Source organism: Cynocephalus volans, chromosome 8, assembly GCF_027409185.1.
Source record: "Cynocephalus volans isolate mCynVol1 chromosome 8, mCynVol1.pri, whole genome shotgun sequence".
NCBI classification, from domain to species: Eukaryota; Metazoa; Chordata; class Mammalia; order Dermoptera; family Cynocephalidae; genus Cynocephalus; species Cynocephalus volans.
In genome coordinates, this window is record NC_084467.1 from 140,545,105 (window position 1) to 140,562,932 (window position 17,828).

Genomic DNA, 17,828 nt, shown 5'->3' on the forward strand with positions numbered 1-17,828 from the left:
CTAGTCAAGTGGCGGTGTCAAACCAGGTGGGTCTAAGTCCAGGACCAGGCTCTTAAGTACCAAGTCAGTTTTGTTTTGTTTTGTTTTTTAACTGCAAACACAGGAAATAATTTCTTCAGAAGATGATACAAGCATAAAGTAGAAATGGATTTAGAAAGTATTTAAACAAATTTGTAAATTACAGCAATATAAATAAAAGTGCTAAGTACATTTAACCTTCGGGGATAACATCAGGAAAACTACCATATCTTCCCCTGTCAAGTCTCTGGAGCCTTAATCAGTGGGAAAATACCATCCTTGTGCTCCCTAAGTTAGGAACAAATATGATATCCAAAGAAAGTGTTGTAAAAATTTTCATTAAAATGGTAGTTTGACCACCACTACATTTAACAGAAGAAAACTGAAGTTTTCTTCTAATCTACAGTATTGATGCAATGTCTTTATAAGAGCTTGTTATTTGAAAAGATAACTTTATTTTAAGGTCACCTGCTATACTACTACAACTTTGATATACGTTCTTAGCATTAAGACCAAGCAATAAAATCAAGGATCTCTTCCTTCACCGAGGTGAGGAGGAGGAGAGGAGAAATGAGAGCTGTCATTCACAGGACCCCTTCAATGTTCCAGAACCAGTTCTGAAAGCTTGACATACAACAGCCCACTTAATGCTTCCAACAGCTCTGTGGAGTAGAACCATTGATTTCTCCATCACACGGGGAAGGAAACGGAGGCACGGAGCATCCACTTAACTAGCTGCACAACTACTGAGTGGGACTGACAGGCCTTGAATCCAGGTAGTTTGATTCAGAGCCCACGCTCTCATTAGTTCCCCACAAATGAGGAGCAAAGTGAATTTCTGATAAAAAGGAAAATTCTCTTTGTATACTGATTTCCATTACAAAACCTGCAGGTACTGTTCCACGTCACAGAATGTATCCTCTCCCTGAATGGAAGTCATCCTTAAGATTAATCTTTTCAGGTCAGGCATTTAAAACTATATACATGGCATGAAGAGGTTAAACAGAATCTAAAATAAACACAAATGGTGATATTCTTTTTTAAGGAAAACTATTAGCAATAACGGCAAATATGAAAAGATACTAATACAGTGTCTCACATGCCCTCCTTTGTATATAAAATTGATAAAACTCCATCATCAGGAGAGCCTGAAACAGGAGTTGTTCTTCCAGTGCTGACAAGAAATTGCTGATTCATCTACAGTCGCTTCTTCACTGCCATCCGAGACCAATGGTCTTGAATTTACAGGATGGCTGGTTAGGATTAGCAAATGGTAGAAATGATATGACCTTTCCAGAACTCTTCCTCACTGGTGTGGCTGCCTTCCAAACAGTTAACAATTTGACCAAAGGTAGGGGTGGGGGGGTGGGGTGTGTGTGTGTGTGTGTGTGTGTGTGTGTGTGTGTGTGTGTGTGTGTGAAGAAGAAGTTTTATCTTAATGATCTTAATGTCCATTTGGCTTAACTTCTTTAATTGGCTTCTGACTTCAGTGAATTTCTGTTAAGGAGAAGATTCTCAGATAATAACTATAACAGAGAAACATATTACCATGTGAGCATTCCAGGATCCCTGCCCCTAAGCTGCCTTGCAGAGAGGAGCTGTGTCTGGCCAGATGGGCTCTGTGCTTTTGTGATACAGATTGGCGCAGGGGTGAGGAGGTTAGTGGGAGAATTGCGGCAGTCTGCACTGACACTGGAGCGCGCAGAGCTAATGACAGGAGAAGAATAGGTACAGCCAGGAGCAGAAAATCCCCAGTAGACTGGGCTGCAGGGAAAGTTTTGCAGAAAATTAGAGAAGAGAGATTTTTGCGATAGTCAAAAGAAAGATAGAGAAATAGACAAAAAGTCACTATAGTGGCAGAAAGCTATAGATTCATGAAAGAGTAGATTTCAGTATGTTGTGCTGTGGTTTATGAATGGGATGCCTCTTGGGTATTCTTCGAGTATTCAGTGAAAACTTAAATTGCTTTTCAATGATATTTGGTGTTTCTTTGAATAGGTCTCTGGACCGAAGCTGGCTTCCAGGGGTCCTGACTCTATCTGGGTTATACAACTATTGGGAAGATTCAGAGGCAGCAAAATCATTACCCAGAATAGAAAGAAACTGGGTAGAGTCATTTTCGGCTCAAGTAATTCCCTTGTCGAAGCGCTGCTGCTGAATATTTTAAATGCACAAACACATCTGAAATATAATTTCCCTACTTATGAAAAATACTCGTGACCTGACGTTCACTGCAGATCTCCTGAAAGCAGCGCTCGTGTTCGTGAAGACCCTGGGCTGCTGGTGGGCGCATGCATTCCCACGTGTGCATGGGGGGAGGCCATGGGCTCTCCTGCTCCTTCTTTCCTTTGGACAAGTCTGCAGCCCTTCCCACAAGAGCTTCATTCACGTAAAACAAAAGATCACTTCCAGTGGATATGAATCGCCAAGTTATTTCCCCCTCAGAGACTAAAGTGTGTTCTGACAATGACAAAGAATAGCTCTTCAGGAATAATGTGTCTGCGTGAGCGGGGGAAATGCATGTTCGAGGATGGCTTAATGGCAAGCAGTGCAGTAAATAAGAAAGCACTGTCTTCCACAACCTGGTAGGTTTGAACACGCCAGTTTTAGTAACACATTCTGCTCAATTTGTTTGTAAAAGATGGTAGCTGTTTTGAATATTTATCTTTTGGGGAGAAGGGATGAGGATTCATTCACAAGGGCATCTGAGCAGTTCAATTAAATTCAAATAAAGCAAATTGTGCAGAGTAGCGATTGCCAGGGAGGTTCTGTACTGAGAGACTGAGGACAAAGAGCGGACGGAGAGGTGGTCCTTATGGACCCTCACCCGCCAACCACCTATAAGCGATTTAAATATAGAGGAAGGCATCCCAAAAGTTCTTAATGTGAACGTTCTACTCTGCTTCCTCAAAAGGGATGTATGGCAGCAAAAAAGAAATGCGGTAATTTCTAGAACTCTGGATGATTTAAATCAGACATTTTCAACTTATAGCAGAGTATGAAAGGCCCACACCATTCCATACAAGCAGGCCAGAAGAGAGTTTGGGGACAGCTCACACAGGGTGAAGAACGGCCACAATGTCCCTACCATCTTCCTTCAAGGGGAGATCTACCTGAGATGCTGCTTGTACCTGAAAGCCTGAGTTTGGTAAAATCCCAGAGTTCAAGGATTTTCGAGTATAATGCATGACCTGGACACAGTCCAAAGTTTCTCATATTTAGTTTACATCCGAAGCAGCTCATACACAGTGAGGCCTTTCACCTGATGGAGCCAGTGGGTGAACATGGCTCCCTGCTGCTCCCACTGGGTCTGACAGAGGTGGGACCGAAGTCTGGGGGTCTTGGCAGCACACACCCAATGAGATATTTGTGGGACCAGAAGGGCGAGGATTGCAGGCTCACTGCCTTTTATGCACCCACCATTTCAGTTTCCAGAGCAGCTGAGACCACCACTTGAGGCAACTGTTCCCTAAAAGCAGGTCAGGTCACCCACTCTAAGGTCTGTGAACTCCTTCCTGTGCTAGGACTTCAGCATCTTCCCCTTAAGTGGAGAGGGCCTAGGGATTATTCATTTGTGTTTCTCCTTTAGGATGCTTTATGGGAAGCCTGGCCTTGGCCTACCAAACCCCATTCTAATCACTCTCCTGTTACCCTGTTACCTGCTCCCTTTTCTACCCCTTCCAGCTGGCCGTTTGACTCCCTTTACAATCTTACCTTCCAGGATCCATCTTCTGTCAACTTTTTTTCTCCCCACAATTTGTGGAGGTAAAGAAATTCTCCAAAGACCAACCTTCTACAGAAAGTAAGTATACCTAGCAAGAAGCTTATCCATTTACTATATCTTGTTATAGGTGATTTTTTTCTTCTGCAATATTCTACTGGGCACAAAAGAGTGTCTTTGGCAGAGCACCTTGAAGAACACTGATGCTGTTAGACGGTGAGGATGCAGTGGGGGGCAGGGCAGGAAGATGAATAAATGTATTGACATTGTTCTTTCCTTAAAAGGTAGCAATGCGGGCCGGGCGACCTGACCCCGTGGCTCACTCGGGAGAGTGCGGCGCTGGGAGCGCAACAGCGCTTCCGCTGCAGGTTCGGATCCTATATAGGGATGGCCGGTTTGCTCCCTGGCTGAGCGTGGTCACAAATAAAGGACTAAATAAATAAATAAATAAATAAAAATAAAAGGCCTCGAGATCAGTGAGTATATTTTTTTAAAAAAAAAAAAGGTAGCAATGCAAATGGAAAAAGATTCACAATGGGAAACTATCTGGGGGCTCAGTTTTTGCTACACAGAAATCTGCGCTTTGTGTGTGTATCGGCTCTCTCATCTCAGGGCGTTGCTCCTATTCTAGGAAGCGGTAAAAGATAAATTGCACTGGGATGATGCACGCATCTGAAGTGAAGAGGACGAGAAGGGAACAGAGTTCAGAGCAGGTCGAGGAAAAAAGGAACTGGAGCTCAGAGTTTCGTGAGGAACAGAAGAGCGCAGGACCAAGAGTCTGTGTTGGAGCGAAAGGAAGAGCCAGGAGAAGGGGGAGAAATGGCTGTCATGGGAAGGGAGGCGAGACCAGAAATGTGCCTTCTTAGGCCACCTCAGCACTCAACCAACTCGCTAAAAATGCACAAACAAGTCGTGTCTGAAAAACCCCTTCCATGTTCAGGTTGAATGAAATGAAATGTAATTGGTTTCTATGAGATAAGACGCGATGCTGAGCAGAAGCACCTCAGTCTCAGGAGGTTCTAGAGCCCTGGAGTGGTTCTCCTCACCTGGGCTGCACCTGCACCTGTGCACAGCCAAACCCTGGAAACCGAGGCAGGAATGTAGCTGTTGACACTGCTCTTTATGTTCAAACTGGCATAGAATGATTTGCCTCCAGAAGGTAAAAAAACAAGGCAAAAGACACCAACATAGATTTTTGACCCTATTAATCCTTACAGCCCCATTTTGGCAAAGTCTTTACTTTTACAATACTAGAATTTCATTTTTTCATTCCGTGTTGCTAAGCCTCAGAATGTAATCATTGCTTCAGAATATAAAAACCTTGCATCCTGCAAACCATTAAGGAAGAGGAGCTTCTATTGGTACAAAATTCCACCTACCACTCCCACCCCTAATAGAAAAACCCACGCATAAGACGTGCTCCGATGAAGCTCATATTTAATGATTCTCCACTTATATCCGGAATGCGACCACGTCTCACTATCCATTGCTATCTCTCTAGTCCAGATCACCGTTGTGTCTTGCTGAACTACTGAACCAGCCTCTAAGTGGTCACCTGCTTCCACTCTTGCCACCTACACTCTATTCCCTACACAGCAGCAGAATAATCCTTTAAATTAAAAACCAAAGTCAGACTTTATCACGTTCCCTCCTGATGTCTTCTACTACATTTAAAATAGAATCCAGAGTCTTTGCCTGAATGGCAGGGCAATACAGTCTGACCCCTCTGAGTTTATCACCCTTTTACTCTCCTGGCACAAGGGCTTCTTCCTGGAACCCACCAGCTGGTTCCCTCTCTGGAATTTGGTCCTCTTGTTCCTCTGCCCAAAACACTCTATTCCTGGGTATTTTCCTGGCTTGCTCCCTTTCGTCAGGCCTCTGCTCAAAGGTCAGCTCCTCAGACAGACCTCTGAATCCAAAATAGCCCTCCTGTCACTCTCTGTCCCCTTCTTTATTCTCCCCATTGCACTTATTATCTCTCTCTGCCTATTGCCTGTGTCACCTTCTAGGAAGCAAAAAGAGGGCAGCCATTGTCCCACTGCACGCTATATCCCCTAGTAAAAGCCACTTTATATCATTTGCACAGTGAATATTTCTTGAGTGAATACTTGTGATTTTCAGAGTTCTATCAGAGCTTGAAGCTTACTGTTTTTCATTTTAACACTTGACAATTTAGCAGTTTCATCAGGGGAAATGAGGCAAGGAACAAAGCTATGCTCAAGACTCAAAATCTTAAACACTTTAAAATAAAAAAGACATTTCTTGAGTGAAAGAAGGCACTGAGAACCAAAAGATCAACGAAAAACTGCTGTGTTAAACAGCTGACACACCAAATGCAAAAATGTTTGGTGCAACATTAAAAAATAAAATCCTATTTCATACATAATTCGACAATTTTTTCTGTGGTTATAGATCAAGATCAATAGTGACATTTATACAGTGCAGCGTGGATATCTGTTGCTGGAAGGGAATTTAAATGCAATTTAGCTTGTCTTAAATGTGGCTCTCAAAATGGAAATGAAACACAGTCTGGATAGAGATTTGTACCAGTGTGACTCTTTGTTTTGCAACTTGAAGAAATTCATTAGTTTTATAGATGTGCTATTTTAATGCAATGCTTTTTTTACTTTACCCCTAATCCTTTACTCTTAATTCTTAACAGCCATGCTCATAAACTTTCGAAAATATATTTTAAATTAAACTGTAAATATCCATTTACATTATAATGCCAAGCATGAACTATTAGTATTAAGGAAATGGACTATAAACATTATGTTCCTCACAGCCTTAGCCTCTCTCCACCAGGCCCCTTGCCCAGCTGTGGCCCTTCTAGCTAAGAAACTTTAGTTATGCAACCTTTTAAAAACTGTCAAAGATGATTTTCATTCATAGTTTAAGCATGTATTTTTAGTTATGTTAGAATATTATACATATTTAATATTATAGCTATGGAACTATTATCTCTTTGTTATTCTTTAGAATTTGACTTTCTGTAAGTCTTGACTTTCCCTTGTCCTTTCAGTCAGGCTGGACCAACTTTTTTATAGCTAAATAAGTTAATAAACAAAATCACACTCTGAGAGTGACCAGATTATAACACAGTCATTCCTGAGAAAATCAGCAATCTCGGAAATTAAATATTCTCTTTTTGTCTAGATTTTGTTTAAAACTGTCTTCTACTGTACATTTCATTATCCCTTTCAAATAACAGAACCAATCTACCCTACCACTACTTCTAACACAAACTTTAAAACATAAAGTCAACAACTTGAATCTTTTGCTGACTAGCTAGCTGCACAACACCAATTCAACCATCCCTGGATGAAAGATAAATAAAAAAACAGGCAGCCAAGCTGGATGCAGGGAGAGGACTCCACTAACCTTCTAGCCCATGGTAATGTTTTGAAGCTACAGAAGATATTGGTGATACTTCTCATTTTTTAGATGAAAAAAATTATATCACAAAGCAATCAACACCTTAGTCAAATTTGTACCATAAAGCTGTTAATAGTTGAATGCTACTACCATCACCATCATTTTTCTGAAAACGATCATCAGAATAGTATCTTTTCAATGGTCCCATGGCTGGAGAGAAACTGAGACCACACTGGTGAGTGAACAGTCTGGCAAGCAGGCAAAGTAGAACCTTTGAACATTAGCGCTCAACACTCCCATAGCAATCACCGCGTTCAACCGCACATTCCCAAGATGCAGAAACCAAAACTCACAGAGGACACCCTGTAGCACAGTTACTCCGACCATGCTGCTTTTCATATTTTATAACTATGTGGGCAGTGATATTAAGAAAGGACTTGCAGATAAGGTAGTGGGGCACAGTGGTTAAAAGTATAGATTTGGGGACCAAACTGACAGGTTCCTCATTTGTAAAATTGGAGCCTACCTCATAAGGTGTTATGAGGATTAAATGAATTAATAAATAATGAAACACTTAAAATAGCTCCTGGAACATAAAAAGTGCTATAGAAATAATTAGTAAACTTCTTTTAGAAAGTTCTCTAGATTATTCTCTGGTAAACAGTATATATTCCTCATAGTGGTCTTTTAGAAAGAAAATTTTTTTAAAAGTTTGCTTTAGAAAAAGAGATGTAAAATATTTGGAAAGTATAAAAGAAGCCAAAGACTCACTGGTAATCAGCACCATCCAGAGATAATCATTACTAACTTTTCCTGGTAAACACCTACAGTCCATGCACCTGTACACTGAATATACATTATTCATTTGATAGCTGGAATCATTCTATATGTATGAATTTCCTAACAGTTTTATTCCATTTAACATCAGAGTGTTTTAATGAGATGAAGCTAAGCAATAGAAATATCCTCAAAAGGTAAATGAACTCTAGTACACCGTTGTCTTCTTATCCCAAAAGTCTAGGGAGTTTAGGATCAATTATCTGATACAAACAGGTACATAATCACTTGTATCCAGAACCAGACAGAGCCACATGCCAATGAGTCCCCAATGAAAGCCTTTAAAACAGAGGTGCCCTTGGTCTTCCTTTGGCCCTAGACCCTAGCAACAAGAGCTGGCTCAGAAGGCAGGGTGCCATATGAGAGTGCGTTTTCTTTCCAGAACTCAGTGACTGTTTGCCAATTTCAAAAGCAAAAGAAATTTGATGTAAAACATGGACTACAACATCTCTGTGCTCTTTCTTCAGAATTTCACTGTCATGGGATGATTCATGGTGGTGAGGTTGGCACTAACGGGTGTGGGCCGGGGGAACTTTGCTGCAGTGCACACAGTGCTGGCTAGGGCCAAAGGTCTTGCAGACAGCAGGGCTCAATAAATCAGCATTGGCAATCTGGCTGAGAAAGGAAAAGGTAGGTGATCTGAGGCTTTGTTCTTCCATTAGACTCAAAGTTCCTGGAAAGGAGGACTGTATCTTGTACATATTTTAAAAATCTCTTATTCCTTACTATGCCTAAGAGTGCCTTCTTTGCCTCCTCTTTCAAAAGCACACTAATTCACCAATGTTTTGAAATCAGACACAGCTGAGTTCCCAGCCCGACTCTGTAACGTATTACCTGTGTAAACGTATCACCTGTGTAAACGTATTACTGAGGCGGGTTACTTGACTTCTCACAGCCTCCACTCCCTCCCCCTATAAATGGGCACAATAGCAAATAGCTGGTAAATAACAGCTATCGGCATTATTAATATCAGTTCATTAATTATCAAACAACTTATATGCTGGCACTATGTTAGGCACTGGTGATGTGTCATTAAATTATACACATTATCTTCAAGGAATCTGCAGTCAGTGATCATAAAATAATGATGATTCACTGAATTGTGCCTAGATTTTCTTTAAGCAGGAAATGTCTTTTTTCTCATCTCATTTTACTCTTCCCCCTACCTCTAAAGTAGGCCTACATTTTTCTCCATTGCCTACGTGTCTTAGACAATTTGGCTGTTATAACAAAATACCATAAACTAGTTTTTTTCCACTTAACATCAGAGTGTTTTAATGCGATGAAGCTAAGAAATAGAAATATTCTCAAAAGGTAAACGAACTCTAGTACACCGCTTGCTGTCTTCTTATCCCCAAAATCTAGGGAGTTTAGGATTAATTATCTGATACACAAAGGTACATAATCACTCGTGTACAGAACCAGCTTTAAACAACAGAAATTTATTTTTCACAGTTCTGGAGGCTGGAAGTCCAAGATCAGTGTGCTGGTAGGTTCAGCATCTGGTGAGGTTCTGCTTTCTCACAGACGGGGCCTTCTGTCTGTGTCCTCACTTGGTGGAAGGGGCAAGGCAGATCTCTGGGGCCTCTTTTATAAGGGCATCTAAACACCTCCCAAAAGGCATCACCTCCTAATGCCATGATTGGTATTAGGTTTCAACATATCCATTTTGGGGTGACACAAACATTCAGAACATAGCACCATGACACTCGTGGACATTTTGTGCATGATGCAGCACTTTGCTACATCTTCTCAGGTCCCAATTTCTTGCTGAATGATTTCCTGTGCATAACTGTTGTCTAAATCAGTGTAAACTCTTTGAAGGCAGGACACCTGATTCTCTTTCTTTTGTATCCACCATCCATAAGCACACAGTGCCTGTTTATAAACACTCATTCCACTGGAACCATTCTAACCTTGTAGCTGGCCAATCAACAACCCCTGACTGAGGATTATTACCCTAAGAGTACCTAATTGAATGGAGCAATTTTCCTCCCTGTTAAGAATGTTGTTATCAGAAACACAAACTGTGATACACCAACTAATGATCACGAGCTACTCAACTGGAAATATTTCACAGCTGAAAAGTGCTCAGGGAAGGATGAATGAGTGAACGGTAGAAACTGCTTCTGCTCTGTCCCATGGGGATGGACGTGCCACTGTTAACCCCCACTGTGTCCCAATCCTCCCCTCTAAACACTGGACCAAAGACTCAAGGCTAACCTGCAGCAATAAGAGCCTCCTTGCCCCTCCCTCGCAGCAGAAACTATAGCCATGGTTTTGTATTTCTCATCTTACCACACATGAACAATATCTACGTGTGACATATGATGCATAGGCTGCATACGGAATCTACGTTGGAGACACCATCAATGTGCAATAATAATAAACAACAGTCACATTCTAATCCCATATGTGACAAACCCCACACCATCATACCCTGTCTCAGCTGGCTCTTGCATGCTTTAATGATAATACAGTCTCAACACATATGCAAGGCGTGTTCTGGTATTATTACTTCAGTGACCATAATAATGTACCCTTGGTGAGGATGACCCTTTGGATGGCTTAAAGAATTAGCTTCAAATCTTCTAGACTATCTGTCCAGGATTTTCTAAATGTTTAGCCATCTTCCAGATTCTTAATATTATTCTTGACCGTCTGTGTGAGCTTTTGGGTGTTTTGAAAAAATTACAGTGCAAAGTTTCCAAATATTTAAGACTGACCTAATGTGAGATTTCCCAAAGTTATTTCCCCCTGGTCTGGTAAAGCTTCCCCATCTCCCCTCAACACAGCTCAAACACACTGCTCCTCTGAGCCTTTGTTCTCACTGTGTCTAAGCCTAAAACTCTTGCCCCAGCTGAGTGCCTTTGTCTGTTATTCATGTTTTAAGACTCAGCTGAGACCTTAATCATCCTCTTTACCAGTATTCTACTCCTGGGCTAAGAGACCCTTCTACATTATCATTATATGACACTGACATTTTCTGCTGAGATGCCCATCTGTTCATCTTTATCAGGCTCCTAAAGGCAAGGACCAGGTTTAACCGATCTTTACAGCCTCAGTGCCTGGCACAGTGCCTAAGTCACGTCAGGTAGTCAGTGAGCATGTCACAGACTGAAACAAAATGCTAGATTTCAAATGAAACCAACAAGCTCCAGTGATCAGACTCCATCTGTTTACCTGGGCAAACATGTCTGTCAGTCAGATCCTTGTTGCCCTGGGGCTATTTCCAGTAACAGACAGAGCTTTCTCCTCTGGGATAGATTTCACATTGCCCTGAAAACACTGCTGAAGGCCTTCATAATGAAGGCAACACTGAAATTATATTTATCAAAATAAATAGTTGTATTGAATGAGAAACACTAACAGTAAAAGATTCAAGTCATACAGAAAAGTACAGAGAAGAAATTAAGGACCACCTGAAACTCTACAGTACAGAGATTGCCATTTTTTTTTAAAATTTTATTTTGTCAATATACATTGTGGCTGATTATTGCTCCCCATCACCAATACCTCCCTCCCTTCTCCCTCCCCCCCTCCCCCAACAATGTCCTTGAGATTGCCATTTTTAATGTGTTGTTAAACAGCCTTCCAAACATTCTTTTATGCACTTGCACAGAGTTTTACACAAATAAAATTTACAAACAAGATATGCTGTGTAAAATTCCTTTACTCTTTTTACTTAATAATATGTAGCAGACCTCTTTCCTTATAGATAGAGAAACTTAATCTTTAATGGCTCTACTCCATGTGTGTGTCATGAGTTACAAAGACCCTTGAAAACTGCACACTTGTCCAATTATCTCCTTATGGCAAATTCCCAGAAGTGGGACTGCAAGGGCAAAGGGCATGCTCATTTAAGTTTTTGATATACCCGTATAGAAAAATTGTTTCAGTTTGACATTTCTCATTATAACATGAGACAGATGCCTGTTCCTGCCCAATTTGAGAGGTAAAATGTTTTGTTTGGCTTCTTTTGTAGTGGGTTTTTTTTTTTTTTTTCTTTTCTTGGTGTGGTTTATTTCATTACTCAGAAGTAGAATATCTTTTTGTATGTTGACTGGCCTTTTGTATTTTTTCTTTTCTGTCACAAACTTGGTCCATTTTTCAATTGAAAAGTTAGTTCTTTCCTTACATATTATGAAGGATCTTTTTATATTAGTTATATTAACTTTACTTGTGTTGCAAATATTATCGTCAATTTGATATTTGTCTTTTAACTTAATTTATGGTGGTCTGTTTTTTTCCATGCAGAGATTTTAGATTTTTATGTAGTCAAATTTACTCATTCATTTTTTTATGTCAATGGATTTTGCAGCATTATGAGGAAGACATTTTGCAATCTAAGATTATAAACACACTTACCCGTAGTTTTTACAGTACTTTTTACAGTTTCATATTTTACATTTAAATTTTTAGGTTCATCTGAAAAATTCTAATATAAAGGGACGAATAGGGGAATTCAATTTTTAATATCATATGTATGAATAACAGAATATTTTTAAAGAATAAAATGTGGGTGGGGCTGCTGTGTGTACAGGCTTAGTGCTGCCCGGGGGAAGGCCGCCTGGTCTCAGGACGACACTGCAGCTTGCCTTCCGCAGGACACCAGCCTCAGCCTCCCTCCCTGACGTTGCTGAAAGTCTTCTACACTGACTAATAAGCCAGCAGGCTGAGGAAAGGGGTTTCGTCCGACTCTGATTTTTACTGCTTAGACATAGCTGTCCGAGCTTGACTCTTGCCTTCTAGAAAAAAAGAAAGGGCATCTGGGAAGCTGGTGAAAAATGGTCATTCTTAAGATTTCCTTGGGTTTTTGTATTTTGTTTTCATATTTGAGTGTGTGCAAGTGTGCATGTCTATAAATTTTTTAATGGGGTGGGAGGTGTCTGTGGGTGCTGGTCTGATGGGTTTAAGAATTCGCACTCTTAAAAGACATTGGACTTAAATACTAGAATTTTCAATCAGGATTGTTCTACTATGAATGATGTTCTGACTCTGTTAGCCCAGCTTTTGCTTCTACCTGCTCAGGTCTGGAATCTCAAGCAACGTTCTTTTCTTGTGAACACTGTGAGCTGCAGATCTAGCACTTCTTTCAAGAAGCCATCTCTTCAGCAGTCCAGAGGTTCCTTAACCTCATCATTCATCCTGCTTCCTTTCTAGTCTTATGCCAAGACATTTGACCTTTGTGGTGTCACAAGAGGCCTTCAGTACAGAGGCCTTCACCTCTGGCCCTGGTGCCTGCTCTCCGCCTCTGGAGAATAAACCCCGTCTGGATTCCTCTTGAGATCCAAGGTGGGATATTCTGGACAGATGCCCCAAACTTTAGCAGTGCTGGTGCTGCTGTGTGGACTGAGCACCTGCAGTTTGCAGAAGACACACCACACGGGCCTTGCTTTGGGTTCACTCAGGCCTGCTGTAGGAACTCTGGAAAACAAGAAAGAGCTGATGTCCCAATACCCTACATTGTCTGTCTTGCTGTGCTCTTTTGGGGTGGGGAAGTGATTAGTTGCTTACATTCTGAAGCTCTTTGTGAAAAACAAAAAATTAAAAAAAAAATACTTAGCTCAAAGCTGTGATTGTTCATTGGTTCCTCAAACACCGATCAATGCCCTGCACTGCTAGGATTTCCAGGTCTGCACTGGACCAAGGATGTCAAAGGCCAAAGATGACCGTCACTACTATGTGATCCTCCTGGCAAGTGAGGGAGGGTGGTTACTGCCCTTCCTGTGCAGTAAGGATTATTTTAGAGTGATGGGTACTAGTGAGTAAGTTGAAAAGGATTCTAGGGTACAGAACGACAGAGTTGTCCCCAGGGGGAAGATGCTGAGGGAGTTGTTCATCTTACATTTTGTGCTATAGGTCCGACTATCCTTTCATCAAAAGATACTGAGATGATGGTCCAAGGCCAAAGATCCTTTTCCTGGGGAACGCAACAAAAAAAGAGAAGTCATGTTGGCCTCAGTGACCTCTTGAATTTTGGATCAAGCTTCTCCCAAATATCAAAAAACCATGTTGTGAGCACTGTCTTGTTTCAGGCCTTGTGCTGGGCACTGAGACACTCAGAGGACTAGGTAAGGTCCCCACTGCTGTGGGATCCATGGTCTGGTGAAAGAGCCATGTAGGCAGGTAGCTGCCAAACAGGGTAGCTTTCTTTCAGAGACTGGAACAATATGACCTGTAGGACCCCAGAGAACCTGATTCTGCTGAGAAAGACCATTGGGCCAGGTTTGCTGGGGAGGTGACATTTGTGTTGGTATCTCGAGGACGAACGGGTACCAAAATGTCCCCTTAAAATTATCCTTTTGTTTATGTATTGTAATGATGAATAAGCTAATTATCCTGATTTGGCCATCACATATTATACACAAATATTGATAGTCAACTCTGTCCCCCACAAATATGTATATATAATCAATTAAGTTTCAATAAAGCAAATAAAAAATAAAGAGAAAAGAACATTGAATATAAACAAAATCCTTTTGTTTCTCAAATTACAATGAGGAGAGTGTTTGAAGAGAGAGAAACAGTAGGGTAGAAAAGTTACATCTCTAAAAAATAAAGGAAAAATCTTGATAAGGAAAACCACTGTGAAGGTGATTTCCTCTGATGTCTCTACAGGTCACCTGCAGAGTTCACTTTGGGTGAAACAAGGGCCCGGGTCCCAGGGTGAAAGAGACAGAGTCCTTGTGTGTGTACAGCTCCCTCTAGACACGTTACTGATAACACAAGCGTGTTGTCTTAGGTTAGGGGCAGCGCCTCACTCAAGGGAAGAGACAACCAGCTGAAAGGTAAAGAGGATAACATATTTGGAGTGCGATTATTATTCTATGCTTTATATTCAAAGAAGACTCTACGGACACTCCTGAACCGGGCACGTGCTGGGCTGTGTCCTGTGCAGAAGAATAGCGGCCTCATCAGCAGCCACCCACCCCACAGCCCAGGCACATTCGCTGAGGATGGCTGGAAAAGATGACAGGGACCACGAGTTAACCCGCGCATGTTCTATGGACAGAAACACAACACCTCGTCGTAGCTAAAGACCTAACTGACCAAAAATCTTTCAGCTAGAAAAATCTTTTAGCAAATTTTAAAATTATCATTATCAAGTTATACTTCAAACAAATTGTTTATTTAATTTAAAAACTATAACTAAACTAAAAGTTCTTATCCCTCTATGTGAGACTTAGGCTGGGCTTTCACAGGTGTGTCTCACTTTCCCGTCTCGGTCTCATACCAAGGAGCAGAACTGTGATCGAGGCATAAATACAACTAAAGCCAATTAAATGCTGAACTTTTGGAACTGAAGTACAAATAGAAGGAAAATAAATGTGTTAATAACTGTTTTCACTACTGTGTACATCACTGTTTCACTAATGCAGACATTAAGGCATTTGGAACTATAATATTCAATTATCTACACCTAAAGTAGATGACACAGGGCCGGCCCGTGGCTCACTTGGGAGAGTGTGGTGCTGACAAGACCAAGTCAAGGGTTAAGATTCCCTTACCGGTCACCTTTAAAATAAATAAATAAATAAATAAATAAAAATAGAGTAGATGACACAAAACCATTAAAATCATAGAAATAACTCAATACTCTCCATATCTTTAGTCCAGATTACATAAAATTATAAACAAAAATTTCATTCCCTTCCAGAAAGCTAGAAGAAATTAATCTGGATTCTGGGATTAATTGAAAACATAAGTAAAAATGAAATCAATGGACATTTATTTTTTGAGGGCCCACACATAAGCAATCATCGTTTCTTCTTTCTTTTACAAAACCAAATATCATGAATTAAAGAAGAAAATGATGAAGTGGTATTTACATATTTCATTTTTATAAAAAATATTTTTTTTTCTGTGACTACGTTCCCGTCCTTCCTGACAAACGTTGAGCCCAGATCAGTGGTGCACACAGGTGGAGTGACAGCCTAGAACACAGGAAAGCCTGACATTTGCATACGGCAGGTTGACTCTCTGACTCCTTTATTTAAGCAGCTGATCAGTACGGGATCGGAACCCTTGACTTTGGTGTTATAATACTGTGCTCTAACAAGTGAGCTACCCAGCCAGCCCCTAGCAGCTTGACTCTTCCAGGACTTCTGGAAGAAGTTTTGCACTTCTCAAATAGGAATGAATTAATCTAATTAATATCCCTGTTCGCTTAACATTTCTTAATGTTTCAGTGAGAAGATACTCTCCCGATGACACTGATGGAAAAACAGACATGGAGAAATGATCATTCACATGACACAGTGACAGTCAATAAGGACGTCAGCCTAACAATGAGACAAACAACCTAATGACCCCTCAGCGTTTCCTAACTGAAAAGAACACCCAGAGAGAAACACAAAATTATAGACAGAAACCAATGACACTAATACACCATTTACTCCTTCACTGCTCATAATTATTCATTTTAAAATGATGAAACTCATTATTTATTGCAAAAAAAGTAAATCTTACAAATGAACATAAACTAAAAAAGCAAAATATCTACTCCTCCTTCATTCTAATCCATCCTGTGACTTTTTTTCAACAGTTTGGAGTATGTTCTTCTAGACCTTTCTGTGGATGTGTGTACATATTTAAACACACCTGCCATGTACATACGAGTCAGCATGGGTTTGTCACTGAACGGTGTGTTACAGACACCTCTCTGTGCACAGAACAGGAAAGGAGGCTTGCAGGAGGAAAACCTGACTTCTCATCCTAGCTGTGCCACCTGTGAACTGCGGGAACCGGGAAAGGTCCGCTAACGCCACTGACCCCTATCTGGAGAAGAGACATAAAAATACCTGCCTTCATCCACCTGACTGATTAGCTGTGATTTCAAATGACACAATGACAATAAGGACATTTTGAGGCACCTGGAGAGAGAGACAATTGTTAAGTCTGCAACTACCTGCCAAAAGTCACAAAACGAAGAGACTGAAAGAGGTAAAGTGGTTTGGTGAAAATCAATCAGCACTCATGGAAATCAACTCAAAGAATTTGCTACCTATCATAGGAAAAATAACATAGAAACAAAGTGTGCTGCAACGCATACGGCTCCAGGCCCGCTGGAAGATGATAATCGCCGTGAACAAATGCTGAGTGCACATGTATGGCACCCACGCACGCACATATGCACACGTGTGGGCACACACATGCATACGCATGCACAGATCATGCACACATGTGGGCACATATGCACACACATGCTGAGGCATCCTCCCTGGGACAGATCAATGCAAAGACATCAAATTATACTATTAACTCCAAGAGGCTCTTCCAGTGTCCGGCCGCGGGCCAGCCTTAGTGACTGGGGCCGAAGGGACGCGCTCTCGGGGCCATGCGCCGCCCTTCCCCCGACCCCACGAGCCGGGACAAACCGTGGGTTCTAGAACCCCAGCTGGAGCAGGCTCCTTGGAAACGGTTGTCAGTGCCTCGTCAGTGCCGTGGTGGCCGCGGCTTCTGCAGCACCTGATTAAGGCGCAGAGAGCGGGACGCGGCTGGGCCGGGGGTCAGCCTCACCTTGAGGGGCGCCGGGGGTCCGCCGTGCCCGGACTGTGGCCTGGACCCTCGGGAGCGGCCCCCTTGCCCTCGCCCCGTCTGTGTGTTGGCGACACTTCATCGCCTCTCATCGACTCACCTATCACTTTTCCTTCCCTCCTGGCCGTCCCCGGCTGTCCGGACCTGCTGGCTCTATTTCCATCGTGGAATTTGACTTTGGGCTGGAAACTGAGGTAAGTTAGGTTGACTGACCAACCATTGGAGAAACCTCTCCCAACCCTTCACGAGTCCCATTCCATTCGTGCTCACCAAATCCAGCCCAAGAATTCAGGGAGCCGTCAGTCCTTCCCAGGAGCTGACTGCACACATTCCTATA

General features: G+C 41.7%; 1 protein-coding gene across 4 annotated transcripts in view; it reads right to left on the reverse strand.

Moving 5' to 3' along the window:
• LOC134384028 (uncharacterized) overlaps window positions 1-17,828 on the reverse strand; it is a 202,866-nt gene that overhangs the window by 90,592 nt on the left and 94,446 nt on the right. The gene's annotated exons all lie outside the window — the stretch shown is intronic.